Consider the following 26,081-nt stretch of genomic DNA (forward strand, 5'->3'; position numbering starts at 1 on the left):
TTACAGAGCCCCTCCAGGAGCAGCTCCCCCTCTTTAATTTGCTTACTTCATAACGCTTTGGGGTTTTTTCAAAACACAGTATAAATAGGGGATAACTGGGACACTGGGTTGAGTGGGAGGACAGCTGTGAGACTGAACAAGTCACTGAACTCTCTCAATAAAGAAAAGCTCGACATCTTGGTTTTGGCTTCACCAACTGGCTTGGTTTCTATTAACAGAATTGAATTCAACTATCCATTGATAAATACAACATAAAGGGAGTCGTATGCAGACCCCCAGAGGGGGTGGGGAGGGCAGGAGGGATATGGTGACCGCAGAAACCCCAATTGAGAAGCCTTCCCTCAGATTGTGTTTTCGTTTCATCCAAATAACGAAAGTCATAGCTCAAGAGGTTTACAGCATTAAAACAGGCCCTTACCTCAACTTGTCCATGCTGCCCAGTTTTTACCACTAAGCTAGTCCAAATTGCACTCATTTAGCCCATATCCCTCTATACCGACATGGTAGCATAGTGGTTAGCACAGTGGTTAGCACTGTTGCTTCACAGCGCCAGTGACCCAGGTTCGATTCCCGGCTTGGGTCACTGTCTGTGCAGAGTCTGCACGTTCTCCTCGTGTCTGTGTGGGCTTCCTCCGGGTGCTCCGGTTTCCTCGCTCAAGTCCCCAAAGTCATGGGCCGGGGTTCCACAAAATCCCGGCTAAGTGTTGATGCCAGCGTAAACACTGGGCCTCCTGGCCTCCCTCAAGGGGCCAGCACGGTGCCGAAGTGCTCCACGCAACTCCGGCGTCGATACGCGCCTGCAGTGCTGGCGCGGGTCCGCGCATGCGCGTGGTGGCCTTTTCTGCGCCGGCACCACACTTTGTGCCCGTTTCCATGCTGGCGGATGTGTGTGGTGGCCATTTCCGTGCTTGCGCCATGTAATGCGCAACATGGCATAGCGCACAGCGGGCCCACGTGAGAGAAGGTAGGCCACCCCCAGATCATGCGCGCACCGATCGGTAGTCCTTGATCACGGGCCTGGCCGTCGTGGAGGCCCCCCCCCCCCCCGGAGTCTGATCGCCCCGCTCCCCTACCAGGATGGCCACCGCGGCCACGGGTCTGAGCTCCTGCCGGGTGGGACCATATGTGAACCACGCCGGTGGGGCTCGGCGGGAACACGGCCGTTCGACTGCAGAGAATCTCCGCGGGGGCCTCTTTCAACGGCCCCCGACTGGCGGCGCGTCAATCCCGCATGCTCGACTGCCGCCGATTCTCCGGTCGCCGGAGAATCGCGTCCCGGCGTCGGTGCAGCGTGGCGGGAATATTTGCCGTCCGCGGTGATTCTCCGACCCAGGGTGGTCTTGGAGAATCCCGGCCACGCTGTTGGGTAATTTGGACATTCTGAATTCTCCCTCAGAATGGGTGCTGGAGTGTGGCGAATAGGGGATTTTCACAGTAACATCATTGCAGTATTAATGTAAGCCTACATGTGACAATAATAAAGATTATACTATATACCCAGGTTTCCCATATAACTGTCTAAATGCTTTTTAAAAGACAAAATTGTACATCCCTCTACTACTGCCTCTGGCAGCTCTGTCCAGACTCATCACCCTCGGTATGAAAAAACTGCCCCTCTGGACCCTTTTGTATATCTCCTCTCTCACCCCCAAACCTATGCCCTCTAGTTTTAGACTCCCCTACCTTTGCCAAAAGATGTTGACTCTGTACCTTATCTATGCCCCTCATTTTTTTATAGATCTCTTTAAATTCAGCCCCAAGCCTCCTACGCTCCAGGGAAAAACGTCCCAGCCGATCCAGCCTCTCCCTATAACTCAAAACATCAAGCCCCGATAGCAAGTGCAACATGTTTCTTTTTCCTGGATGTTTTACAGAACTTTCTCCAGATCGCTGGATGATAAACCCTCCATTTTATTGAGTAAGCACAACAGAATTCACGTGGCAATGAAGGTGTTAAGTCGTGACTCGCGATGGACCCTTCCTGTTTAGACGATGGCCGCTCAGTTCTGTGATTGGAAAATGACCGCGCTATTAAGTCACCATTTCATCAATGGCTGAGGGGTGGAGGTGCAGTGAGTCAGTCACAAAGCCCAGGGCATGCTGTTGTTGATGGGTTCGCTGTCAATTGCTCCACTGCCCAAATTAGATAATGACTGTACATTCACTGCATTATTTTTATGAACCAGATGTTTATCCAATATCTGATGGATGTCCAGTCTGGCACTGGTTTCCATTCTAAATGGTACATGTTAGACCTTGCATCACCTGTTTTTAATCACAAAATCTCATTGTGCACAAAGAGGCCATTCAGGCCATCACGTCTGTACCTAGTGCCAGTCCCCTGCCTTCTCCTTGTAGCTCTGCACATAGAATCATATAATTGAATTTACAGTGCAGAAGGAGGCCATTCGGCCCATCAAGTCTGCACCGGCCCTTGGAAAGAGCACCCTACTCAACCCCACACCTCCACCCTATACCTGTAACCCAGTAACCCCACCTAACCTTTTTGGATACTAAGGGCAATTTAGTATGGCCAATCCACCTAACCTGCACATCTTTGGACTGTGGGAGGAAACCGGAGCACCCGGAGGAAACCCTCGCACACACGGGGAGAACGTGCGGACTCCGCACAGACAGTCACCCAAGCCGGGAATCGAACCTGTGACCTTGGAGCTGTGAAGCAACTGTGCTAGCCAATGTGCTGCAATGCGACCATTCTTCCTTTTCAGATAATAATCCAATTCCCTCTTGGAAGTCTCAATTGAACCCTATCTGCACCACGCTCGCAGGCTGCGCATTCCAAATATTAACCACGCATGAAAAAGGTTCTTTACTTGTGTCTCCATTATTTCTTGCACCTTTAATCTGTACTCTCTTGTTTATGGCTGCAAAAGCGAGAGCAATGAAGGCTAATTTTGAAGACCAATCTAATTAAAGGACATCTAAAATACCTCTGACTCTGCATTGAGTTGGGGGCTATTATACAGGCCATTCAAAACAGATGCTAGCCCCCTTAGAAATGGAAATGATTGTACTTGCTTTGGGCTTCTCTTTCCAAATTGGATATCGCAGTGCACAGGATTCTTAAACACTCGCCGAGGCCTAGGCAGCAGCACCCCCCCCATCCCATCCCACCAACGCCCGTCCTCCACATCACAAAAGAATACGCATTTAAAACACATTTGTTTTGGAGCCTGAAACGTCAGCAGTGTTTCGCCTTGCTTTCCAGTACTCACAATGGGAGACCCGCCTCAACGTTCTTTGAATAGGTGAGGTAAAGGGCCAAAACCTGACCCCGCCAATCAGGCAAGTCTGTAAATCCTCCAAAGGCCCTGACAGGCTTCCCCTGTTCCCCAGCCTATGTAAACGAAGCCCGAGGCACCATTTCGGGTCAAGCTTGGGCCTCCCATTTTGAGAACATGCACTACCTGCACATAGGGTTGTCAACACTCCCGGATTGCCCAGCAGTCGCCCGGAATTGAAAATTAATCACTGGACAATGCTGTGAGAAAATCTTTGAGAAAAGTTGTGAGGGTATTGGGGCAAAAACCATGGGGTCTTCTTTTTCAACATTTCTTTTCGAACATTTTCATTTTTTGCATTTAGCAATATTGGAAACATCTGATGGGGAGGTGGTGGTGTCATGTGATGAAACCTTCAGGAAACACATTCAATCAGAGTTGGCAACCTTATTCAAGCTCTCACCGTAGACCCCGAAAAATAAACCACAACCAATTTCCCAGCGATCACCTCCATCGTGATACCACCGCATTTCCGATCGGACCTTGATGTTTCGGTATATTTTATAATCATAACAATCTTTATTGTCACAAGTAGGGTTACATTAACACTGCAATGATGTTACTGTGAAAAGCCCCTAGTCGCCACACTCCGGCGCCTGTTCGGGTACATGGAGGGAGAATTCAGAATGCCCAATTCACCAAACAAGCATGTCTTGCGGGACTTTTGGGAGGAAACCGGAGCACCCGGAGGAAACCCGCACAGACACGGGGAGAACGTGCAGACTCCACACAGACAGTGACCCAAGGCGGGAATCAAACCCGGCTCCCTGGCGCTGTGAAGCAACAGTGCTAACCGCTGTGGTGCACCCACAGGAAGCGTCGAAATGAAAGGGAGATAAATTTAAATTTAACCTGCCCCAATTCCAGCCAAATGATCTCACACATCCGATTAAACCCGATGGTTTTCTCCAATTTTAACAATCACCCGGTAATCCCCTGCATCATTGCACGAACTACTGAAAAAATATTTGTGCGTCAACTCATTAAACTCTAATCCCTTTAGAGAGTTTGTGTTACTAATTTGAATGACTACAGCCTCATCATTCTGACGTCACATAGGTAAACATCGCAAATGAGCTTTGGCTTGTCACCCCCCCCCCCCCCCTCATTCCCTTAAGGCAAAGATCACGGAATTGAACTACGTTCTTGCTTGGAGCCGGCTGCCAATAATCCACGTGCGACATAATAGTGTGAGGCGGATCGCACCTCCACGAGACCTCTCTGCTAAAAATGCTGCACGTATGGACAGCAAGCCTGTCAGGCGCTCGCTAGATGTATGCTGCTTATTTAAATTTGCGTCAGGCAATAGTCACACGGTCTCCATTTCAGTCAATTTCCCCCTATTCCCCGGACAACTCTGAAGGCAGCATTTGATGAAGTCAGGGAAAATAACACCTTGCACTTCAGGCAGTTTCTTTATACGATTCTGAAAGAGGACTGACAGGGTAAAGGCTGAAAATGTCGGTTCCCCTTGTGTGGGAATCTAGAACAAGGGCATGGGGGCACCGGGGGGAGGGGAGGGGAGGGGGGGAAAGGGGGGGGCATAGTTTGAAAATGAGGAGACTCACGTTTAAGATGGACCCGAGGAGGAATTTCTTCTCTCTGTCAGTCTTTGGAACTCTCACGCCCTGAGAGCGGTAGCCATGGCTGGGCCATGGCATATGTTCATGGTGAAGTTATTATTGGGTTTGAGGGGGGGGGGGGGGGGGGGTTCGTTATACGCGTTGTTACGGGTGCCGGGGGTGTTTATTATCGTTATTATTATTATTGTTCTGTTATACATTTTTCAAAAATTTCAATAAAAATTATTTTTTAAAAAAAATTATTGATCTATACAGGAGTCAAGGGATATGAGAGGGAGGGGGGGTAGGAGGTGGTTGTGAGGGGGTGGTGAGCAAGGAGGAAACTGGAACTGAGGCCACAGTCGGTTCGGCCATCTTATTCAATGGTGAAGCATGCTTGAGGGGCTGAATGGTCTAATCCTGCTCCTATTTCTTACGTTCTTAGGTTCTTCCATTCCCCCATGGAAGGGACAGGTGAGTGAACAATGAGTAGGAAATGTGAGGTACAGTGAGATGATCCCAAGTGTCAACAAAGAGATGAGTGCTTGGGATGCTGTTGAAAACCAAGTTGCATTTATATAGTGCCTTTCACAACTGTACTACGCCCCAAAGCACTTTAAGAAAGCTTTGAGGTGTTGTTACGGTTGTATTGCAGCAAACACAGAAACCAATTGCTGCACAGCAAGCTCTCACAAACAGTAATGTGATAATGGCCTGATAAGCTGGGCTGGATTCTCCGCTGGCGGGATGCTCCGTTTTGCCGGCAGCCCGGGGATTTCCCGACGGCGTGGGGCTGCCCCACAATGGGAAACTCCATCGACCAGCCGGTGAAACGGAGAATCCCGACGGCGTGTTGAACCAGAAATCTGGCGTGGCGGGACGGAGAAACACGCCAGCTGTTTTTTGAGACATTGAATGCGGGATAAATATTGGCTTGGAAGGGATGACCCCGCCCTGATCTTCTTCAAAATATTGCTGCGGGATCGTTTGCATCCCCCTGAGGCGACAGAGCCTTGGTTCGTCGTCTCACCCAAAAGGGGGCGCCTCCAACAGTGCAGCACTCCTTCAATATTGTACCAGAATGGGCAGCACGGTGGCGCAGTGGGTTAGCCCTGCTGCCTCACGCCGCCGAGGTCCCAGGTTCAATCCCGGCTCTGGGTCACTGTCCGTGTGGAGTTTGCACATTCTCCCCATATTTGCGTGGGTTTCACCCCCACAACACAAAGATGTGCAGGCTAGGTGGACTGGCCACGCTAAATTGCCCCTTAATTGGAAAAAATGAATTGGGTACTCTAAATTTATTTTTAAAAAGTATTGTACCAGAATAACTCTGTGTCCCAATCTCGGGAGGGCGACCTCTGGCTCAGAGGTAAGTGTCCTTGAGGAGAGGAGAATGTTCAAGAATGTGGGATGCAGTGGTGAAGAGGGTTTGGGAATGAAGGAGACAGCAGAGGAAAGGACTGGCATGGTCACGCTTCAATTTATTTAAAAAATTTGTCCTGAGGAGATGAGAGGTACTAGCAAAGTAGAATTTATTGCCTGTTCACAGTTGCTCTCAGGATATTAAGAATTAATTACAGAGTCATGTGAAGGACAGAACAGGTATGGGTGAAAGGTCCCCTTTCATGAAGAATGACAACGTTGTTAATGACAATCCTCAGTTTTCCAAGGTCATTTCTCTCTCTCGTTTCAACACTCAAATGACCAGATTTCTAGTTCGCAACTTGCCACGATGGAATTTGAACTCTCAACCCTGGATGACGAGACAGTTACCGTGGTCACCACACGTTCTGCCTGCTTCCTGAGTAGGAATCTGGACCACGTCTGGTTTTTTTTTCCAATTACGTGCTGGTGGTTGAGGGGTTAGTAGAGTTTGGCAAGGACAGGGCACGATAGACAAAAGAGACGTTGGTGCCTGTGAGGCAGAACAGGAAGAAGAATGTGTTCGAAGATAAAACATTGAGCAGCAAAATACTGACTGGAAAAAGTACAGCTTCCCTAATGCTTCAATCAGGAGCTAGTTCATATGTGGGCGGCACAATAGCACAGTGGTTAGCACTGTGGCTTCACAGCGTCAGGGTCCCAGGTTCGATTCCCGGCTTGGGTCACTGTCTGTGCGGAGTCTGCACGTTCTCCCCGTGTCAGCGTGGGTTTCCTCCGGGCGCTCCGGTTTCCTCCCACAATACCTGAAAGACGCGCTTGTTAGGTGAATTGGACATTCTGAATTCTCCCTCGGTGTACTCGAACAGACGCCGGAGTGTGGCGACTAGGGGATTTTCACAGTAACTTTATGGCAGTGTTAATGTAAACCTACCGTGGACAATAAACATTATTTGTTATAATCTCATGGCCTGTGCCAATTTAGCAGCTAGACCGGCAATAGGGAAATTAGGATCTTGCAGTGTTATACAGCCTTTCATGACCAGAAGACATTCCAAAGCACTTTACAGCCATTGAAGAACTTCTGAAGCGTAGTCACTGTTGTGAAGTAAGAAACTGCAGTCAATTTGGGCACAGCAAGCTCCCAGAAGCAGCAATATGATCAAGATCAGATAAACTGCTTTTTTAGTAATGTTGGCCAGGATTTCTCCCTTTTGAATAATACCATGGGGTCTTTTACATCCACTTGACTGGACAGACAAGTTCTCAGTTTAACATCTCACCTGCAGTGCAGCACCTCTGACAGTGCAGCATTCCCTCAGCTCTGTAAATCTGCTTGATTGTTGTGTTTGCATCGCTGGAGTGGGACTTGAACTTTCAACCCTCCAGCTCTGAGGCAAGTGGGCTATCAATTGAGTCAATGGCAGTGCTAAGATTTACTTTACTGATCTGGGAGTCTCTTTGGCTTTTATTCTTTGGCTATAAAAACTCTCTATTGCAGATTTTAAATTAACAATAGCATCAATTGCAATTTGTGGAAGAGAGTTCAAAAGTTCCGCCGCCCTTTGTGTCTCGATGTGTTTCCTAATTTCACTCCTGAAAGATCTGGCTTTAATTTGTAGACCATACCCCCTAGTCCCTGACATAATTAAGGACTTTAATCTTAGCAATGTTAACCTGGAGAAATTTCTCACTCATCTGTAACTTGAAGTGATGGGATATCCAATGATATAACATATCAAGAGCTGTGGAATTAAACACAGCAGGTTTGACAGTGATCACTCCCATTACTATTTTCATTAAAGCCTCCTCAGTTCCAAAATTGAACGGCACATAAATGATTACTGCCATGATCTCAATCTGTGCTGAATTTGTAGGACTTGAATATGCAGCCCAGATTCCAAATTCCACCCCCTGATGCACTTAAAACATTCCTGAACAGCGCAGGGTTGATTCAGATGGTTATTTTCCTTCAGACCATCTGGTCATATCCTTCAAAGGCACCATTCCACCCTTCAATAACAAGAATCTACATACATACATACATACACACATGTTGGGTGGATATTCCAGCCTCATTCACTGAAGATGCAAATCCCATTATGACCATTAACTCTTGCGGGAGGACTGTATTGCAGAGTCTCCCCGTGTCTGCGTGGGTTTCCTCCGGGTGCTCCGGTTTCCTCCCACTAGTCCCGGAAGATGTGCTCGTTAGGTGAATTGGACATTCTGAATTCTCCCTCTGTGTACCCGAACAGGCGCCGGAATGTGGCGACGAGGGGATTTTCACAGTAACTTCATTGCGGTGTTAAGGTAAGCCTACTTGTGACAATAATAAAGATTATTATCATTAATGGGATTTGCACCGGTGAGATCTAAGAATGAGGTGTGCCCCCCCCCCCCCCAATCCTGACTGATTGCCATAGATTTAAATTAATTTAAACATAATGCCTTACTTTCTGAGTTTGCCGTTAGTTCCCTCGCTCCGTCAGCGTGATGTCACACCGGGGGGGGGGGGCGAGGGGGGGGGGGGAGTCCCTCCTGCCCTGGAGCAGTTGAGGTGACCAAGCCAGAGGCATCGGGGCCAGCGGAGCCCCGGGTGGTCAGGGGCATGGTCGGCAACCCTGGCGCTGTCGGGTAGAAGGTCAGGGGGCGAGGCCACCAGGCAACCTCATTGGAGCGGTTCCCATTATGAGGGGGATGGGGGGAATCACCCTGATGCCTATGTGGTATGGGGGGGGGGGGTGATCCAACTATAGAGTAGTGGGGGGGGTGGACAGGTTGCCCGTCTGAGTTGGAGTTTTGGGGGTGTTCCCCTTGTCTGCTGGGGGTCTCGCTGTCTTGGCTGGGGGAGGGGGTGTGGTTGCGGGGGTGGGGGTGTGGGGGTTGGTATCTCTGACTGACCGCTTTGCCTTCCGTGTTTAGGCTCCGCACCCCCCCAATTAGCTGTGTGATCCTCGGCAGCACTTTGAAATTGCACGGACGTTATCACTGCCGTCATCTCAGCCTGCGCTGAATTTGTAGGACTGAATATGCAGCCCAAGGTTCTCTTACAAATTCCACATAACAACCCACTCACGCACTGAAACCTTCAGCCCCTCGAGCCTGCTCCATCACTCAGTAAAATCATGTCTGGTCGGTTTGTGTTGTAAATTCCACAACCTCATCCCTCCCTAATACTACCTTTGATGGGCAGCACGGCGGCGCAGTGGGTTAGCACTGCTGCCTCACGGCGCCAAGGTCCCAGGTTCAATCCCAGCTCTGGGTCACTGTCTGTGTGGAGTTTGCACATTCTCCCCGTGTTTGCGTGGGTTTTGCCCCAACAACCCAAAGATGTACAGGGTGGGTGGATTGGCCACGCTAAAATTGACCCTTAATTGGAAAAAAAAATAATTGGGTACTCTAAATTTATTTTTAAAAATACGACCTTTGATTCCCTTGCCAAACAGGGATCCAGCTGCATCTGCCTTAAAACTATTCAATGACCCTCCCTCCATTGCAAGCCCAAATTATAATTTTAAATTGTCTGTCAGTGAAATTTTTGCAATGTGGCTCCCTTACACATGCTGTGAGCTACATGAATTCACACACAGGGCCCTGTCCTTCTCAAAGTGACAGAGCATGTCCATGCCTTGCAACGTTTTCAACGAAGCAAAAGTTTGGGGAACGTACATTCCTTGGTTAATTCCCCATGGCAATGGCTTGACCAATCAGAGTTCACGTGCCTGGTTTGAAGTTAAACAAAAGCTTGTCAGTTCCTTGGTGCACTCTCCATGTCAACGCCTCTGCCAATCAGAGTGCACTTCCCAACCAATCGGCTGTCCCTTTTCCTGCACTACAAATTGTCGTCCCCTTGATAATTGCTATTCTTGCTTGACCACATCTTTGATCAAAAAGAACGGGAATTAAGGAAGTTCTTGAAGGAGGAGGAGGTGGAGAGGGAGCAGATTTGGGGAAAGAATTCAATCAGTTGGGAAGTTCCATTATTAGGTCCCGTGTTCAGGTCTCAATCGATTTCCCTGGCAACCCTTGCAGTTCACTTCATGGCATTATTATTTGCACTTTACAGGTAGAATTTAATCCAGGCGATGGGGGGGGGGGGGGGGGGGGGGGGGTCTCACACACTAGCTGGAGAGCTGGTATGAGCCTCACATCCCCTCCTTCAGGGAAAGTTTGCCATAGTAACTAGCCAACAGTGAGCCTTCCCCGGGATCAACCCCAACCCCTAGCCCCCACCCCCAAGAACTGCTGGTTTCCTCCCATAAGTCCAGAAAGGCGTGCTTGTTAGGTGAATTGGACATTCGGGGATTTTCACAGTTACTTCATTGCAGTGTTAATTAATGTAAGCCTACTTGTGACAATAATAAAGATTCCACAAGGAGGGTCAGAATCCAAGTCAAAATGTCAATTTTAAAGCCAGTGTCGAGTTCAAATCTGCATTAACACATCAGCTAGCCACACCTGATATGTAGAGATGCCGGCGTTGGACTGGGGTGAGCACAGTGTTGTAAGACTTCTTACTGTGCACACCTGATATAAACAGCCACCCACACCCTTTGCACTGATCAATGAAAAAAATGAAATGAAATTTAATGCTGATGCATTCACACTGGGCAGAATTCAGCTGATTTAACCAGTCCATTGTTACAATCAGAATCATCTGATGCAATCTTCCCTGCACTCGCAACTTGCTTGAGTTTCAAAGTAATTAACTTATTCTCTGATTAATGTGATGCTGATTGGGAAGTGATCTATTATTCAGTGCTTCGATTAATATTCCTGGAGGAAGTTATTAAAACCCATCTAAAATTATCAATTAAAAAAGTGAATCATTTCTTGGTTATCTGGGTGAGGAAGGCAAAGTCTTTGAGCATGTGGGGGTCATTTGATTCAATAAGTTCCAGTCTACTCAGTAACACCAACCTCGGAAGCTGCAACAATGCGAGATTTTTCTTTCCAAGTGCCGTGACAACCACTCCTATAGCCTCTCCAAATGAATACACCAGCTGTACATTCAAAACCAGCTCCCAGAACTTGACACACATTTCACGGGGCATCAACAGTCGTGCTAAATGTCTGGGCCTCGGAAATGAAGCTGCGCGAGATCTCCAAAGGGTCTACTTTTGGATGATTTGTTGCGCATCTCAGAGAGATAGGTCCTTTCTTTATATAATCACTTAATATATCACTTGGCGATGCTGAAGTATTTAATGCCTGAAGGAAAGAGGAGTGCTCTTTGTCAAAAACCCACGTTAGGATATTCATCTTTAACAGTAGAAAGTACAGGCCGGAAGCATTTTTTTTTTAGTCTTCCATGTCAAACGTCCACCCCCCCCCCCCCCCCCCCCCCCCGTCCCCACACACACACACTGAGAACAACACTTTAGTCTTTCAGTTTGAAACAATAAAAATAGCCTTCTGCTGCATCTTGGGAACAGGTTTAAATTGAAACAAATCTCACGCAGGAACATAGGAACAGGAGGTGGCCATTAGCTCCTCGAGCCAGTTCTGCCATTTCGTGAGATCATGCCTGATCTATGAACCTAACTTTGTGACCTGCCTCATCCTTCATACCCCCTGAAAACGTTTGGTTAACAAATGTCTATCAAGCTCGGTTTAAAATTGACCCAGCGCAAATGCCAACCGCAGGAATGACTTACGAATGTCTACGTTCCTTTACGTCTGCAAGTGTCTCCTCGTTTTTAAAAATTCTTTCCAAGCGACGTTGGCACGGGACAGTATTTTATTACCCGTCTCAAAGGACAGCATGTGTCGAAGGAAATGGTTAAAACGCAGAGGAGCTGCTTTTTCTTTTCAAACACAAGGCTGGTTCATTTAAATTTTGTCAATGTTAACAGGGCGGAAGTTATTCACATCGGCAGGAGCAGACATTGCCACAGTCTTTTCAATATCGGGGAGATTGCTTTGCTCGAATGACAGCTCGTTGAACCGAAACAGTGAAGTATCTCCACAGCCGCTGCCTGGCTTTCTGAGCTCTTCTTCAATTTTTCTGTCCTTATTTCAAACTTCCAGCATCTGCAGAATTTTTGGGGTTTTTTTCAGTATGATTTCCCCACGTTGGATGAGAAAGTGGGCTGTGCCTGTGCCGCGATCATTGCTTTTTAAAAAAATTTAGAGTAGCCAATTCATTTTTTTCCAATTAAGGGACAATTTAGCGTGGCCAACCCACCTGCCCTGCACATCTTTGGGTTGTGGGGGTGAAACCCACGCAAACACGGGGAGAACGTGCAAACTCCACACGGACAGTGACCCAGGGACGGGATCGAACCTGGGACCTCGGCGCCGTGAGGCTGCAGGGCTAACCCACTGCGCCACCATGCTGCCGCCCGCGATCATTGCTAAGGACGTGCAAGGGGCGGCGGTATGGTTGGTGCCATATCGGAGAGGTTGGGCAGCGATGCTCTGGTACCAGCTGATCTCTCTGACATGTCTTCTTCTCACCTTGTACTACTTCAGTCAAGGCCCAAGTGGATAGGACAGAAATATATCAGATCAGATCGCTCGGCAGCTCCCTGGCGCAGGACTTCCGGCCGAGTGAGGGGCAGCGGTCCCGGGCTGGATTCTCCATTGGCGGGATCCTCCGTTTCGTCGGCAGCGCACTCACGCCCACGGAGTTCCCCACGGCATGGGGGTACCCACAATGGGAAACCCCATTGACCGGCTGCTGGGGCGGAGAATCCCACTGCTTGCTGGGGGGGGGGGGGGGGGAGAGAACGCCTGCACAAGAAAACGGGTGCAGCGGGAGGAAGGGCCCGTCTCCAGCCAATTAACAGCCCGCAAAGCGTTAAATGGCTGCGTGGCTCCTGTGATTGGCAGGGATGTATTCCCCCACCAACATCTTGGAAACCCCACTGTCTGATGTGCCCTGCCCCTGATCTTTGCGCGGTCTGTGCTGAAAAGAAATCTTTCTACAAGGAATGGTTGGCCATTCAAGACAGCATAGAATGTGCGGAGGCCTTTCATTCCCCCGAACTTGTCCTCCCATTCAATTGGGTCTTGGCTGGTCTGCATCACAGTGTCTTCCAGACAGCTTTGCTCCTTGTTACCCCCCACCCCCAAAAAAGCTATAGGCCTCAGTCCCAGACTTCTATTGCTCTGTTGTATGAAGAAGCGCTTCCTGATTCCCATTCCTGAATTTCTTAGTTCGAATTTTAAAGTGATGAGTGGGATTTTCCAGTCCTTCCCACTGGTGGGATCTTCTGGTCCCTCCGAAAGTGCCCCCGCCACCCCCTGCAGCGGGTTCCCCGGGGAAGGGATGGGCGAGGCGCCGGAGACATTGGCGAGACTGGAAAACCCCACTGATGGCCAATGGGGAGCCCCCTCCACCACTGGAAAACACGGTGCGGGTGGTCCGGAAAATCCCTCCCTCTTTCCTCGCTCTGGATACCACCCACTAGGGAAAATAATTTATCCTTATTGACCCGAACAAATGCCTTTCTCCACTTTAAACACCTCAATTAGTTCACAGCTCCGACTTTCAAATGCTGGAGGATACACGTTCATTCCATTTGCTGGGATCGCCCAGATGTCAGATCCTTAAATATGAGTTACCGCGACACCCAATAGGGAATTCAGGAGAAACTCCTCCGGCAAAAGCAAAATACTGCAGATGCAGGAAATCTGAAGCAAAGCCAGAGCATGCTGGAAAATACTCAGCAGGTCAGGCTGCGCCCGTGGACAGTGAAACAGTTGCTGCTTCAGAACTTTTTTGACACAACAGGAACCATTAACTCTTGTTTCAGTCTCCACAGATGCTGCCAGACCAACTGACTAACTCAAAAGTCAGAGCGTTGCCCACTGAGCCAGGCATGACGGTTTGCTGATGTGCGAGGGAGTGCAAAAAAAAGTCAGTTTTTAATGAAACGAGAGGCTTGTTTACCCAGAGAGCGGTGAGAATTTGCTTTCACAGAGAGTCGCTGAGGTAAATAATGCACATGCATTTAAGGAGAAGCTGGATAAACAGAACGGTGAGAAGAACAGAAGAATGTATTGATAGGATTAGATACAGACAATTGGGAGAAGGCCCGTGTTGAGCACACACATCGGAGTGGACGAGTGGGGCCAAAGGGCCTGTTCTATGTACTGTAACATGCCATTGTAATTTAACCCCTTTTTCACTGCTGAATAAAGAACGGGATGGACAGATTCCAGAAGGCAGTTTGTCAAGAGTGGTTTGCAAAAGGGAAATAATTGAGGGCTTAGTAAACGTGAGTGAACTGATTAAAGAGAGCTTGCTTGGTGATGATATTTACAGTGTGTGATATTCTCCGCTGGTGAAGCCGCAGTACTTGACGGCACAATCTGCAGCATCCTGGCATTTTTAAAATGTCCTGGCATTTTATAAATGTCACCAAAAAGGATTTTGCCAACCCTCAGAAGTTTACAGCCATACCCACAGGAGTCAGTTGGTCTAAGGTTGCACTTAATTAGGAAAAGTCGGCATCAAACAACATAGCTAATTTAATAAGAAAAGAAAATCTGCACGCGGCTCAGCAATCTCAATGTAGTTGGATATGTTAACTTTAAATCGATGGATATCCAAGCTCTTTATCTTCATGGGAAAATCTAGGTACATATGATGATGTCTCCAGGGCACCACGTATAAAGTTTAATTCCGTGCTCAGATTAATCTGCACACAGCTCAAATCCTTAACAGATCTTTGCTTCCTGATTTGGTATTTATTTGACAATGAGGGAACAGCGTGAAAAACAATCCTTTGCAAACGGCCAGACTCACGATATCCAAACATGGCAAACCAGGGAATTAGAAATGTGAGGACAAATAGAAGGCACTGCTACGTTATCTAAGTGCGGCAAAGAGGAAAGGTATGGAGGTGTCACACGCACACACACGTGGATTTCTTACAAGCACGAAGAGAGGTTTATCGGGAGATGTTGCTCAAACCATCTACAATGGAGAACAGGAAGCCTGCGCAAAACACGCTGCTGGCATCACTCCAGATCATGTGATGCTCCACCAGCAGGGTTGTATTCTCTGATACTTAGCACCCCTCCCCCTATTTCTTTAGTATGGTGACAGCTTTCTTGACATTCTCACAACAGACGCACTTATGCACCATCTCTACGTATATATCATAGAATCATACAATGCAGAACGAGACCATTTGGCCCATCGAGTCTGCAACGCCCTCTGAAAGAGAACCCTACCTCGGCCTACTCCTCCACCTATCCCCATAACCCCACCTAACTGGTGCATCTTTGGACACTATGGAGCAATATAGCATGGACAATCCACCTAACCTGCGCATCTTGAAAGAAAGATGAGTATATATAATTTTTTTTTTAAATTTAGCTTATGCAATTCATTTTTTCAAATTTAGCGTGGCCAATCCACCTACCCAGCACATCTTTGGGCTGTGGGGGGGGGCGACACTCATGCAAACACGGGGAGAATGTGCAAACTCCACATGGCCAGTGACCCAGATCCTGGGTTACGGGGATATGGTGGAGGTGTGGGCTTAGGTAGGGTTCTCTTGGGCAGCACGGTGGCGCAGTGGATTAGCACTGTTGCCTCACAGCGCCAACGTCCCAGGTTCGACCCCGGCTCTGGGCCACTGTCCATGTACAGTTTGTACATTCTCCTTAATCGCCCCTTAATTGGAAAAATGGATTGGGTACTCTAAATTTATGGAAAAGAATGGTAGGGTATTCTTTCCAAGGGCTGGTGCAGACTCGTTGGGCCGAATGGCCTTCTTCTGCACTGTAAATTCTATGTAATCTATTCTATCTATGTAAATCTAGGTGCGTCCAGTCCCAAGAATCTTTTCTCCGTTATCAACATTGTCTCCACTTGTCTCGTTGACAATATTTTTTCTTCAGCAATTTTGTTTTGTTGCCTCAGTCCTCATCGCCAGTTTTCTCTTTTGTTATATTCTCTAAGTGTCGCAAAGAGAAAAAGTTTGAAGGGGCGACACACTTGGATTCCTTCCTAACACAATGAGAGATATTGCTCATGGCAATCTTAAAAATGGAGAACTGGAAGCCCGTGCAAAACACTCTGCTGATGTCATTACAGATTGTGTGACATTCCACCTGCAGGAATCAGTTCCCTGACACACAACAGGCACAAAATAAATAGAGAAATTACAGACTATTCTAGAAGTCAACAAATGCTTCAGGAGGAGAGAAGACATCTTACATTATAATGGTTAAAGTTTGATCTAATAGAGCTCTTTTAAGATTACAAAAGCGTTTGACTGGGTAGACGTAGAGAAACTGTTTTCACTTGTGACAAATCTAAAACTAGAGATCCTAGATGTGAGACAGTCATTGCTAAATCCAACAGGGAGTTCATATAGGAACCTCTCTCTGCTGAGAGTAGTAGGAACGTGGAACTCATTATCACAAGAGGTGGTTGAGGCAAATAACATAAATGTTTCAAGACCATAAAACAAAGGGCAGAAGTAGGCCACTCAGCCCATCGAGTCAGCTCTGCCATTCAATGACATCATGGCTGATTTGATATCATCCTCGACTTCACTTTCCCGCCCAAGCCCCATAACCCTCGATTTCCTCACTGACTAAATATATGTCAATCTGATATCTAATGACCCAGCCTCTGCAGCTCTCTGCGGTAAAGAATTCCAGAGATTTATTACCCTCTGAGACAAGAAATTCATCCTCATTTCTGACTTAAATGGGCAACCCCCTTACTCTGGGAAGTGAGCACATGATGGGGAAAGGAATAGAGGAATATGCTGATCGGGTGAGATGACGGGGGATAAAACGGGGATTGTATGGAGCATATACATTTACATAGACCAGTAGGCCAAATGGTCTGTTTCTGTACTGTATTGTCCATGATTTAATGTTTGAAGCCAACAGGCGGCGCGGTAACACAGTGGTTAGCACTGTGGCTTCACAGCGCCAAGGTGCAAATTCGAATCCCGGCTTGGGTCACTGTGTGGAGTCTGCACGTTCTCCCAGTGTCTGCATGGGTTTCCTCCGGGTGCTCCGGTTTCCTCCCACAAGTCACGAAAGACGTGCTGTTAGGTGTATTGGACATTTTGAATTCTCCCTCTGTGTACCCAACCAGGCGCCAGGGTGTGGCGACTAGAGGATTTTCACAGTAACTTCATTGCCGTGTTAATGTAAGCCTACTTGTGACAATAATAAAAATTATTAAATTGTAACTTGAGGAGAATGGGATCAAAGGCTATGGGGATAAAGCAGGATTAAGCTATTGAGTTGGATGATCAGCCATGATCGTGATGAATGGCGGAGCAGGTTCGGAGGGCCAAAAGGCCTCCTCCTGCTCCTATCTTTTATGTATCTATGTAAATGTGTCAGGGTGCCAGCTGTCATTTGCAACTTGAATAAATGCTGTGGTAGTTTATGGGTGAGCATTGATGAAGGATGGCTTGTCTGTGCGAGGACTTGGCAGGTACCAGCATTTCAAGGATAGAATAGGCAACATTTTGTGGGGCACGAACTTGGGGTTTTTGGTCGATCCCGCCATACTACTGGCTAAAAACACCCCGCCGAGCCCGCATTACTCAAAGGCCCATTGAGCCAGGCCTGACTGTTTGCGGATGTGAGAGGAAGTGGCAGTTGGCGTTGCCAAAATGAGGCTTTGGCACATCCTGGGTTGGAAACGGGTGCAAAAATTACAATCTCTCATGTCTTATGGGCAGCATGGTAGTACAAATGGCTAGCACTGTGGCTTCACAGTGGCAAGGTCCCAGGTTCGATTCCCGGCTTGGGTCACTGTCTGTGCGGAGTCTACACATTCTCACAGTGTCTGCGTGGGTTTCCTCCGGGTGCTCCGGTTTCCTCCCACAGTCCAAAGACGTACGGGTTAGGTGGATTGGCCATGCCAAATTGCCCTCCGTGACCAAAAAGGTTAGGAGGGGTTGTTGGGTTACGGGGAGGGCTTAAGCGGGTCGGTGCAGACTCGATGGGCCGAATGGCCTCCTTCTGCACTGTATGATCTATGTTCTATGTTCCTGCTCCCAGCTGGCAGCCCATGATACTGGCTGAGTAGCACAGGGAGGTGGACGTCATGTGAAACACAGTCCAACTGTAATGATGCTTTACTGAGCCAACAGAGCACTGATGCTGACAATATAGGTTCACGCCTGGGCGCTTGATGGAGTTCTCAAAGAATCCTTGGTAAAGTAAAGCTCAAGGCCACCATTTCCATACCCAACAGCAAAGGAACAGGGAAGGAAGATCTGTTGTTTTTTTTTAAGTTGAATTCCTCTCCAAAAAGCAACAACGTCAATTAAGTCAAAAGGCGTGCATCGGGACGTCCTGCCTTCTGACAGTATTCCTTGTGGGTCGGATGAATAGCTGCTCAGGTATTTGATTGGAAAATGATGCTCCTTTTTAGCCACTACATTGTCAATGGCTGGACGATTATAGTAGCAGGAGTCAGCTGCCTCCCCAGGGTGCATTGCAGCTGATAGGTTAGCTGTCAAATGCTCCACTGTCCAAATTATATAGCGAGGGTAGGTCTCCTGCCAAGAAACAATTTACTGGCTCACTTACCCATCCATCTTTTGAGCCAGGACACTCGGGTTTCAGGTGCAGTGTCCTGCGATGCATCAAGGGGCATTTAACAACAACGAGAGTGAGTTTGCAATTGATTGCTTCGTCAACAGGCTGATTTGCTAAAGATAGCCATAATGAAAGTATCTACCTTGGGGGTCATTTCTTTTAATCAAGGCCATTTGGTTTCCTATTTCAATTCATCTAGCTCATCACTGGAAATAAAACGGCTATCCACATCTACAAATACTACAGTCTATTGTATTGATGCGACACATGAAACTGGGCTGTCTGAATCACAGCCAACAATTTGATTACCTGGTCTCATCTGAATCTCTGAATATTCAATGACTTACACAGAAGGTGCAGCATAGAATCGGGCCACTCGGCCCAACTGGTCAAAATAGGGGCACAGGACTCAGGTGCAAGAGTATGCCTTCGGCCCTTCAAGCCTGCTTCACCATTCAGTGACATCATGGATGTCCTGGTTGTGGACTCAACTCTGCTTTCATGCCTGCCCCCACATAATTCTCAACTCCCTTGTCTAACAAAAACCCCATCTAACTCAACCTTGAATAAGAAGAGAATTCCCCACCCATCAACCCTCAAGACAAATTCTCCTCATCTCTGCTTTAAAAGAGAGGCCTCTTATTCTTAAACTGTGTGCGGCAGTTCCAATCTCCCCCCCCCCCCCCCCCCCCCCCAACAAGAGGAACCTTCATCCCGATATCTACCCAATCCAGTCCTGTCGGGAACTTCTGTTATAACCTTTTGTAAACAAGATGACCAAAACTGTACACAATACTCCAGATGTGGTCTCACCGAGACCTTGTACAGCTGCAGTAAAACTTCCCTGTTTTTCTATCCCATTCCTCTTGCAATAATCGGCAATATACCATTTGCCTTCCCAATCACTTGCTGCACCTGCAGACTAACTCTTTGTGATTCATGTACCAGGACACCCAGATCCCTCTGTACTTCAGAGTTCCACAATCTCTCTCCATTTAGATAATTTGCTGCTTTTCTAATCTGCCTGCCAAAATGGGCGAGTTCATATTTACCCACATTATACACCATCGGCCAAATATTTATCCACTCTTATACCCCTGTGGATGGTTATTCAACTCTGATTGCTCACCGACCTCTTGCAATGATGTTGTAAGATTTTCCTCTACAATCTGCCTCACAAAACTAGTTTTCAACAATTCCAAATGGCCAGTACGACTAAACTATAAAAAATCATCTTGAGGCAGCACCAAAATCTCAAAATACTTGTGTGCAGTACTGAGAGCATATGCGGCCCTTGTTGTTCTGGGTAGTAGATGTCATGGATTAGGAAGGTGCGGTCGAAGGAACCTTGGCGAATTGCTGCAGTGCATCTTGTAGATGGTGATCCACTGTCACTACTATGCTCCAGTGGTGGAGGCCACGAATGTTTAAGGTGGTGGATAGGGGCTTGCTTTGTTCTGAATGGTGTCTTATGTGTTTGGTACTCGACTTATCCAGGAAATAGCAGCTCTGGCTTTTGGAGCTGCAAGAGATGACAGGAGAAGAGCAAAACCATGGAAGGATTTGAAAATAAGGATGGAAACTTTAAAATAAAGGCACCGTGAGGTGGATGAACAGGAGTTGGTGTGAGTTAGGACATAGGCCTGCAGTGGTCTAACATTGCCAAACATTGTGGGCAGCACGGTAGCACAGTGGTTAGCACAGTTGCTTCACAGCTCCAGCGTCCCAGGTTCAATTCCCGACTTGGGTCACTGCCCATCGTGTCTGCGTGGGTTTCCTCCCACAGTTAAAAAGATGTGCAGATGAGGTGGATTGGCCACGCTAAATTGCCCTTCGTGTCCAAAAAGGTGAGGTGGAGGTGTGGGGATAGGGTGGAGGTGTGGGCTTGGGTGGGGCGCTCTTTCTGAGGGCCGGTGCGAACTCGATGGGCCAAGTGGCCTCCTTCTGCATTGTAAATTCTATGATCCGAGAACATGGCAGACAATCTCCTCAGGGAAAGTATTCTGAAATGACAGCCTTTGTTTTCACAATTTGCGAGGCACTTTATACAAAAGATCACTGATAATGAATCCAGAAAATACAAAAGGTACTCAGTATCATTCCCTTTTGAGCTATTAATTAAAGGACCTTTGCGAGAGGACTGCTATTTCACCAGGATCTGCCGAAAGCTCATACGTTAGCTATAGGTCAGTCCCCAGAGGAATGTGTCATTTTCCCATTTCTGAAAATGAATGTGCTGCACTACGATCTCCATATTTAAGGGATATTTATGGCTGGTACTTTATCTTAGACCTTGTTAAGAGGGCTTGAATACCCCACACTGCCAGAGATCTTGGAGTAGATTGTTCCAATAAGATTTCTAATGAGGCAATAACCTTTAAAAACAAGAGGTTGATGCAAGGGGCTGTGTGTTTGACCTGAGTACCCTTTCTGTGTAAGACTGTGTGCTTGTCACACAGAGAGCACCATCAGTATAAGGCAAGTGGTTTATATCGAATCTGGGCTTGGTGTTTGGAAGGGTTGTGATTTACAATTGTCACATTATTAATGTGAGGGAACATCTCTATTTATAGTAGGTACGTTTTTGGTGCAAGGGTGTGTCTCCATTTATATTGGATACGTTATTAGCGTAAGGTGCCCTTGTTGCTGGAGTAGTTCTTGATCATACCACCTCCAGAGTATTGTGTGCAACGTTGCCCATCAAATTACAGGAAGGACATTGCTGCCCCTGAGAGAATTCTGAGAGGACAATAAAGGTGAGTCACAGGATCGGGAATTCAAATTATGTGGTAACGCTAAAGAAATTGGGTCAGTCAACTTTTGAGGTCACTTAATGGAAGTTTCCAAGATAATTATTATGGGTGAGCAAACCCATTCCGGCAAATTACTTAATTTGGCAAAGAATTCAAATACTGGAGGCCACAATTTTTTTTAAAATGTATCTGTTGCGAATGAGGGTTTTTTGGGGTTGGTAGGCTTTCATTTAGAGGTTAATGGAGGTCGAGGACAAATTTTCAGGGAAGGTCATTCAGTGGATAGTTAACAAGGTCGAGGAATAATTTGATCCATTTCTGGAGGCAGAGATTAAGGGATGTGGTGAGGAAGTGGGTTGATCAACTGGAGAAAGGAACAGACCTATTGGATATAGTGACATGATTCTGTTCCTCAATATTTTTAACTTTCGACTGGGAGTGTAAAAACTTAGCGACCATAGTGTTTATATGCTGTGTTACTGTATCAGATGGTAATAATGCTGCATTTATGTATCAGACTGTAACAATTCTGCATTCCTGCATCAGATTGTAACGCTGCTACATCCTTGTATCAGATTGTAACAATCCTGCATTATTTTATGATTGCAATAATGTTACATTCATGTATTAGATTGTAATAATCCAACATTATTGTGTCAGATTATGAAACTGCTGCTTAATTGAATCAGATTGTAGCAATACTACATTATTGTATTAGATTGTAATAATCGTGCATTATTGCATCAGATTGTAACAACCCTGCATTATTGCACCAGATTGTAACAACCCTACATTGCGATATCAGACTGTAACAATCCTACATTACAGTATCAGGCTGTAAAATCCAACGTTACTGTAATCAGATTGTAACAATCCTGTATTATTCTATCAAATAGTAACAATCCTATACTGTTGGGCAGGAAGTACCAGTCGCGTTGCACCCAAATTGCAAGGTGGAACAACGCAACCGGTGGATGCCGGGAGATCGCACTTTCGGGAACTATCCTGCTCGGCACGCTGTGATGCCGTGATGTGAATCCTGCCCATTGTGGGCAAAATCACTTTCTGGTAAAACTGCATATTAGAGTTGGACTAGATGTCTCATTCTGCATATTAGAATGAGACAGCTAGACCCATTCTAATATGCGATCTCAAGATTTACCCAAGGTGTGGGATCTAACTCCCTCACCTTGGAGACCTTGGGTGTGTGCTGTTCAGTGCTGGTCCCACAAACAGGGATCAGACAGAATGGCATGTGTGGGAGTCTCCCAGCAGGTTGGAAGTGCCCAGGTGTATGCCTTCCTGGCAGGATCGCACCATGGCACTGTTGGTGCCACCTGGGTACCCTACTACTGCCAGCCTGGCATGCTAGCAGTGCCACCTGTGTGCCAGCCTGGCACTGCCAGGATGCCTGGGAGGAATTGACAGGGGCACTGCCAGGGTGCAAAGGCTGACACTGCCAATGTGCCAAGCGGGCATTTTGTGCAAAATGTTGATCAGGCCAGGGGAGGCCCAGGGACCTCCTTACAGTGAATTGAGGGTTCGGGAGGGTTATGTCGGGGGCTCGCTGCACTGAGGTGTTCTAGCGAGCAGAGCTCCTCATTGTGGAAAACGGGGCTAAGTAAGCCCTCATTGGGGAGTTCCCCGCTGAGGCCCCCGATCTACCCAGATGGGCATTCGATAGCGGGTGCTTACCGGCACTCCGAGCGCTGGGAAACACCCGGCGAATCTCACACGCTACGGGACTCTGTCCCCCATTCGGATAGATCAGCCCATTCTATCAGATTGTAACAATGTGTCTATCAGATTGTTATGCTGCATCAATGTGTCAGAGTGTAATTTCTATTATGAATCTGCTCGATTCAAATTATTTCCAGCTTTTTCTATTAGTTCTCATCGACTGTGATTCATAGAGACGTAAACCAAATCTACTTTAGACAATACCAGTGTCGATTTAGGTAGGCCCATAGGGTGAATATATTTCCCACAGAACTTGGTTCTGCAGCTGAATCAGGACCATTTTAACAGGGGCTGGGTGGATGTTATTCCTGTTTAACAGCTTCCTGGGCGGGATTCTCTGATCCTGAAGCTAAGTGTTGATGCCGTCGGCAAAGCCGTCACATTTCTCAAGGGCGTCAACATGGCCTCAGGATCAGCAATTCTGGCCCCTACAGGGGGCAGGGCTACAGGGATCGGCGCGGAAGAAAGGAGACCTCAGCCAGAGAGGCCGGCCCGCCGATCGGTGGGTCCTAATCGCGGGCTAGGGCACATCGGAGCCCCCCCCCTCCGGGGGCGGACACCACTCCCCGCCCACAGGTCGCCCCTGGACCCTTCAACGCTGACGTCCTGCCGGCTGAGAGCAGGTGTGAACAGCGCCGACGGGACTCGGCTTTTTTACGACAGCGGCTCGGCCCAATCCGCGAGCCGACGTCGGGGCAGCGTGCCGCGGTTCGCGACGGTCGTGGGGATTCTCCGGCCCGGCCCCCAGGCTGAGAGAATCCCGCCCCATATTTCTCCTTCCTGCTAATTGCTGCAATTTTGTGACAGTTGATTCCTTTTGTCTGATCACTAACGTCGGCCTGTGTTTCATTCAAAAAACAATTACACCTTGTAGCCTTAAAGGAATGCATCAGGGGTCTCCTGACCCTGAGACTGTATTCACGGTAATCAGGGGCTGTCGTGCCTGTACTTTATTCTCTGGATGCACTGAGACTCTGACCTACAGGTGGCTTAATCAGAAACCCTCCTTCTTTCACATCATAAAACAATTTGGAGGATGTTCACCTGTCATTATTAAGGTTGCTAACTTTCCAGGCTTTCCCTGGAGCCTCCAGGATTTGAAATGTATAAGCAAATGATACTTTCCCTTTTGTTTGGAAAATTTTTGTTTATTAGTTGTAGAACGAATGAAAGTGGGGGTGAGGGGATGAAGGACTGTTCCATCACACAGGACTGTTGGGGCAAGAGAATATGTGGTGGACTCGCCGGGTATGTGCCTAACCAGAGTTGGCAACTGAATCATTATATTGGCCAAAGTACCGAGGAAAATCCGGGGCACCCATACAAGGCTGGAAACCACTGCTGCCCGATTTCCTCCCTCTGTGGACAGCTTGAGATGTTAAATGCAGGTGAATATGGCTCTGTCTCAATTCAGGGCGGAAGGAAATCTATACTAACGCTACTGCAACAACAGAGAATCATTTAATGTGGTTTAATGTGTTCGGCACTGTTTTGAAAGAAGTAGGTGGAACAATTTGAATCTCTGAACATTCGTGGATAAAAGGTACTCTGTGTTATAATAACACGGCCTAAAAATGCCTTTTTGATCCCACCAGTTTTTCTTGTGCCTAAATCAACATTCCGTTACTCAGAGTCTTGAGAGAAACTGGAACATTCCATTAAGCCAATTAGTGTATAAAAATTGGCAAGTCATGTTGCAGCTGTATAGAACCTTAGTTAGGCCTCACTTGGAGTATAGTGTTCAATACTGGTTGCACGCTACCAGAAGGATGTGGAGGCTTTAGAGAGGGTGCAGAAGAGATTTACCAGAATGTTGCCTGGTATGGAGGGCATTAGCTATGAGGAGAGATTGAATAAACTTGGTTTGTTCCCATTGGAACGAAGGAGATTGAGGGGCAACCTGATAGAGGTCTACAAAATTATGTGGGGCATAGACAGAGTGGATAGTCAGAGACTTTTTCCCAGGGTACAGGGGTCAATTACTAGGGGGCATAGGTTTAAGGTGCGAGGGGCAAGGTTTAGAGGAGATGTACGGGGTAAGTTTTTTACACAGAGGGTAGTGGGTGCCTGGAACTCGCTGCCGGAGGAGGTGTTGGAAGCAGGGACAATAGTGATATTTAAGGGGCGTCTTGACAAATACATGAATAGGATGGGAATAGAGGGATACGAACCCATGAAGTGTAGAAGATTTTAGTTTAGAAGGACAGCATGGTCGGCGCAGGCTTGGAGGGCCGAAGGGCCTGTTCCTGTGTTGTATTTTTCTTTGTTCTTTGAAACATGGAAACGATCAGACTCCACAGATCAGCTAGTCAACACTTCAGGATCTCCAGGAATTAATCTCCAGGGCAATATCAATGGTGAAACTTTGGGAAAAAAGTCATGGGGCAATAGGTATTATTTGTACAATTTTTTATTTAAATTTCTTGACATAAAAGGACTTGGCATAAGAGACAAAAAGGTTATCTGACTGAGGGTCAAAAATTATCCAATCATGTACCGAGCAGTCTTTTCAATTTCCAGTTGGCCACAGAAAGGCCATGGAGACGGCCGACCAATGGCGAGGGTGTGAGGCAAGGGGCCTGGGGCAGATGTGACGAAACCTCCCGGAATGCGTCCAGCCAGAGTTGCCACCCTTTGGCGCTGCACGAGCCTTCCCCGAGGCCGTCAGATCCTGTTAAGCAAACGCCTACCTCTTACAGAGATCCATCTGGCAGAAGCGTGATAAACCTTTAACCCCACATAGAAAACGTGTTAAAAGCCTCCACTTCATGGCTAAAAATTAGTTGCAACTTTTGCAGCTCTCT

General features: G+C 47.4%; 1 protein-coding gene and 1 long non-coding RNA gene across 4 annotated transcripts in view; one reads left to right on the top strand and one right to left on the bottom strand.

Moving 5' to 3' along the window:
• Positions 1-26,081, bottom strand: part of LOC119963518 (netrin receptor UNC5C-like) — a 412,811-nt gene that overhangs the window by 179,670 nt on the left and 207,060 nt on the right. The window lies entirely within an intron of this gene.
• The window catches only part of LOC119963519, a 33,844-nt gene continuing 12,265 nt past the window's right edge, over positions 4,503-26,081 (top strand). Inside the window, exons 1-2 of the long non-coding RNA XR_005460116.1 lie at positions 4,503-4,576; positions 5,310-5,338. This is a non-coding gene — a long non-coding RNA (uncharacterized LOC119963519). The remainder of the gene's footprint in view (positions 4,577-5,309; positions 5,339-26,081) is intronic.

The sequence above is a fragment of the Scyliorhinus canicula genome, chromosome 3 (assembly GCF_902713615.1).
Source record: "Scyliorhinus canicula chromosome 3, sScyCan1.1, whole genome shotgun sequence".
Taxonomy (NCBI): domain Eukaryota; kingdom Metazoa; phylum Chordata; class Chondrichthyes; order Carcharhiniformes; family Scyliorhinidae; genus Scyliorhinus; species Scyliorhinus canicula.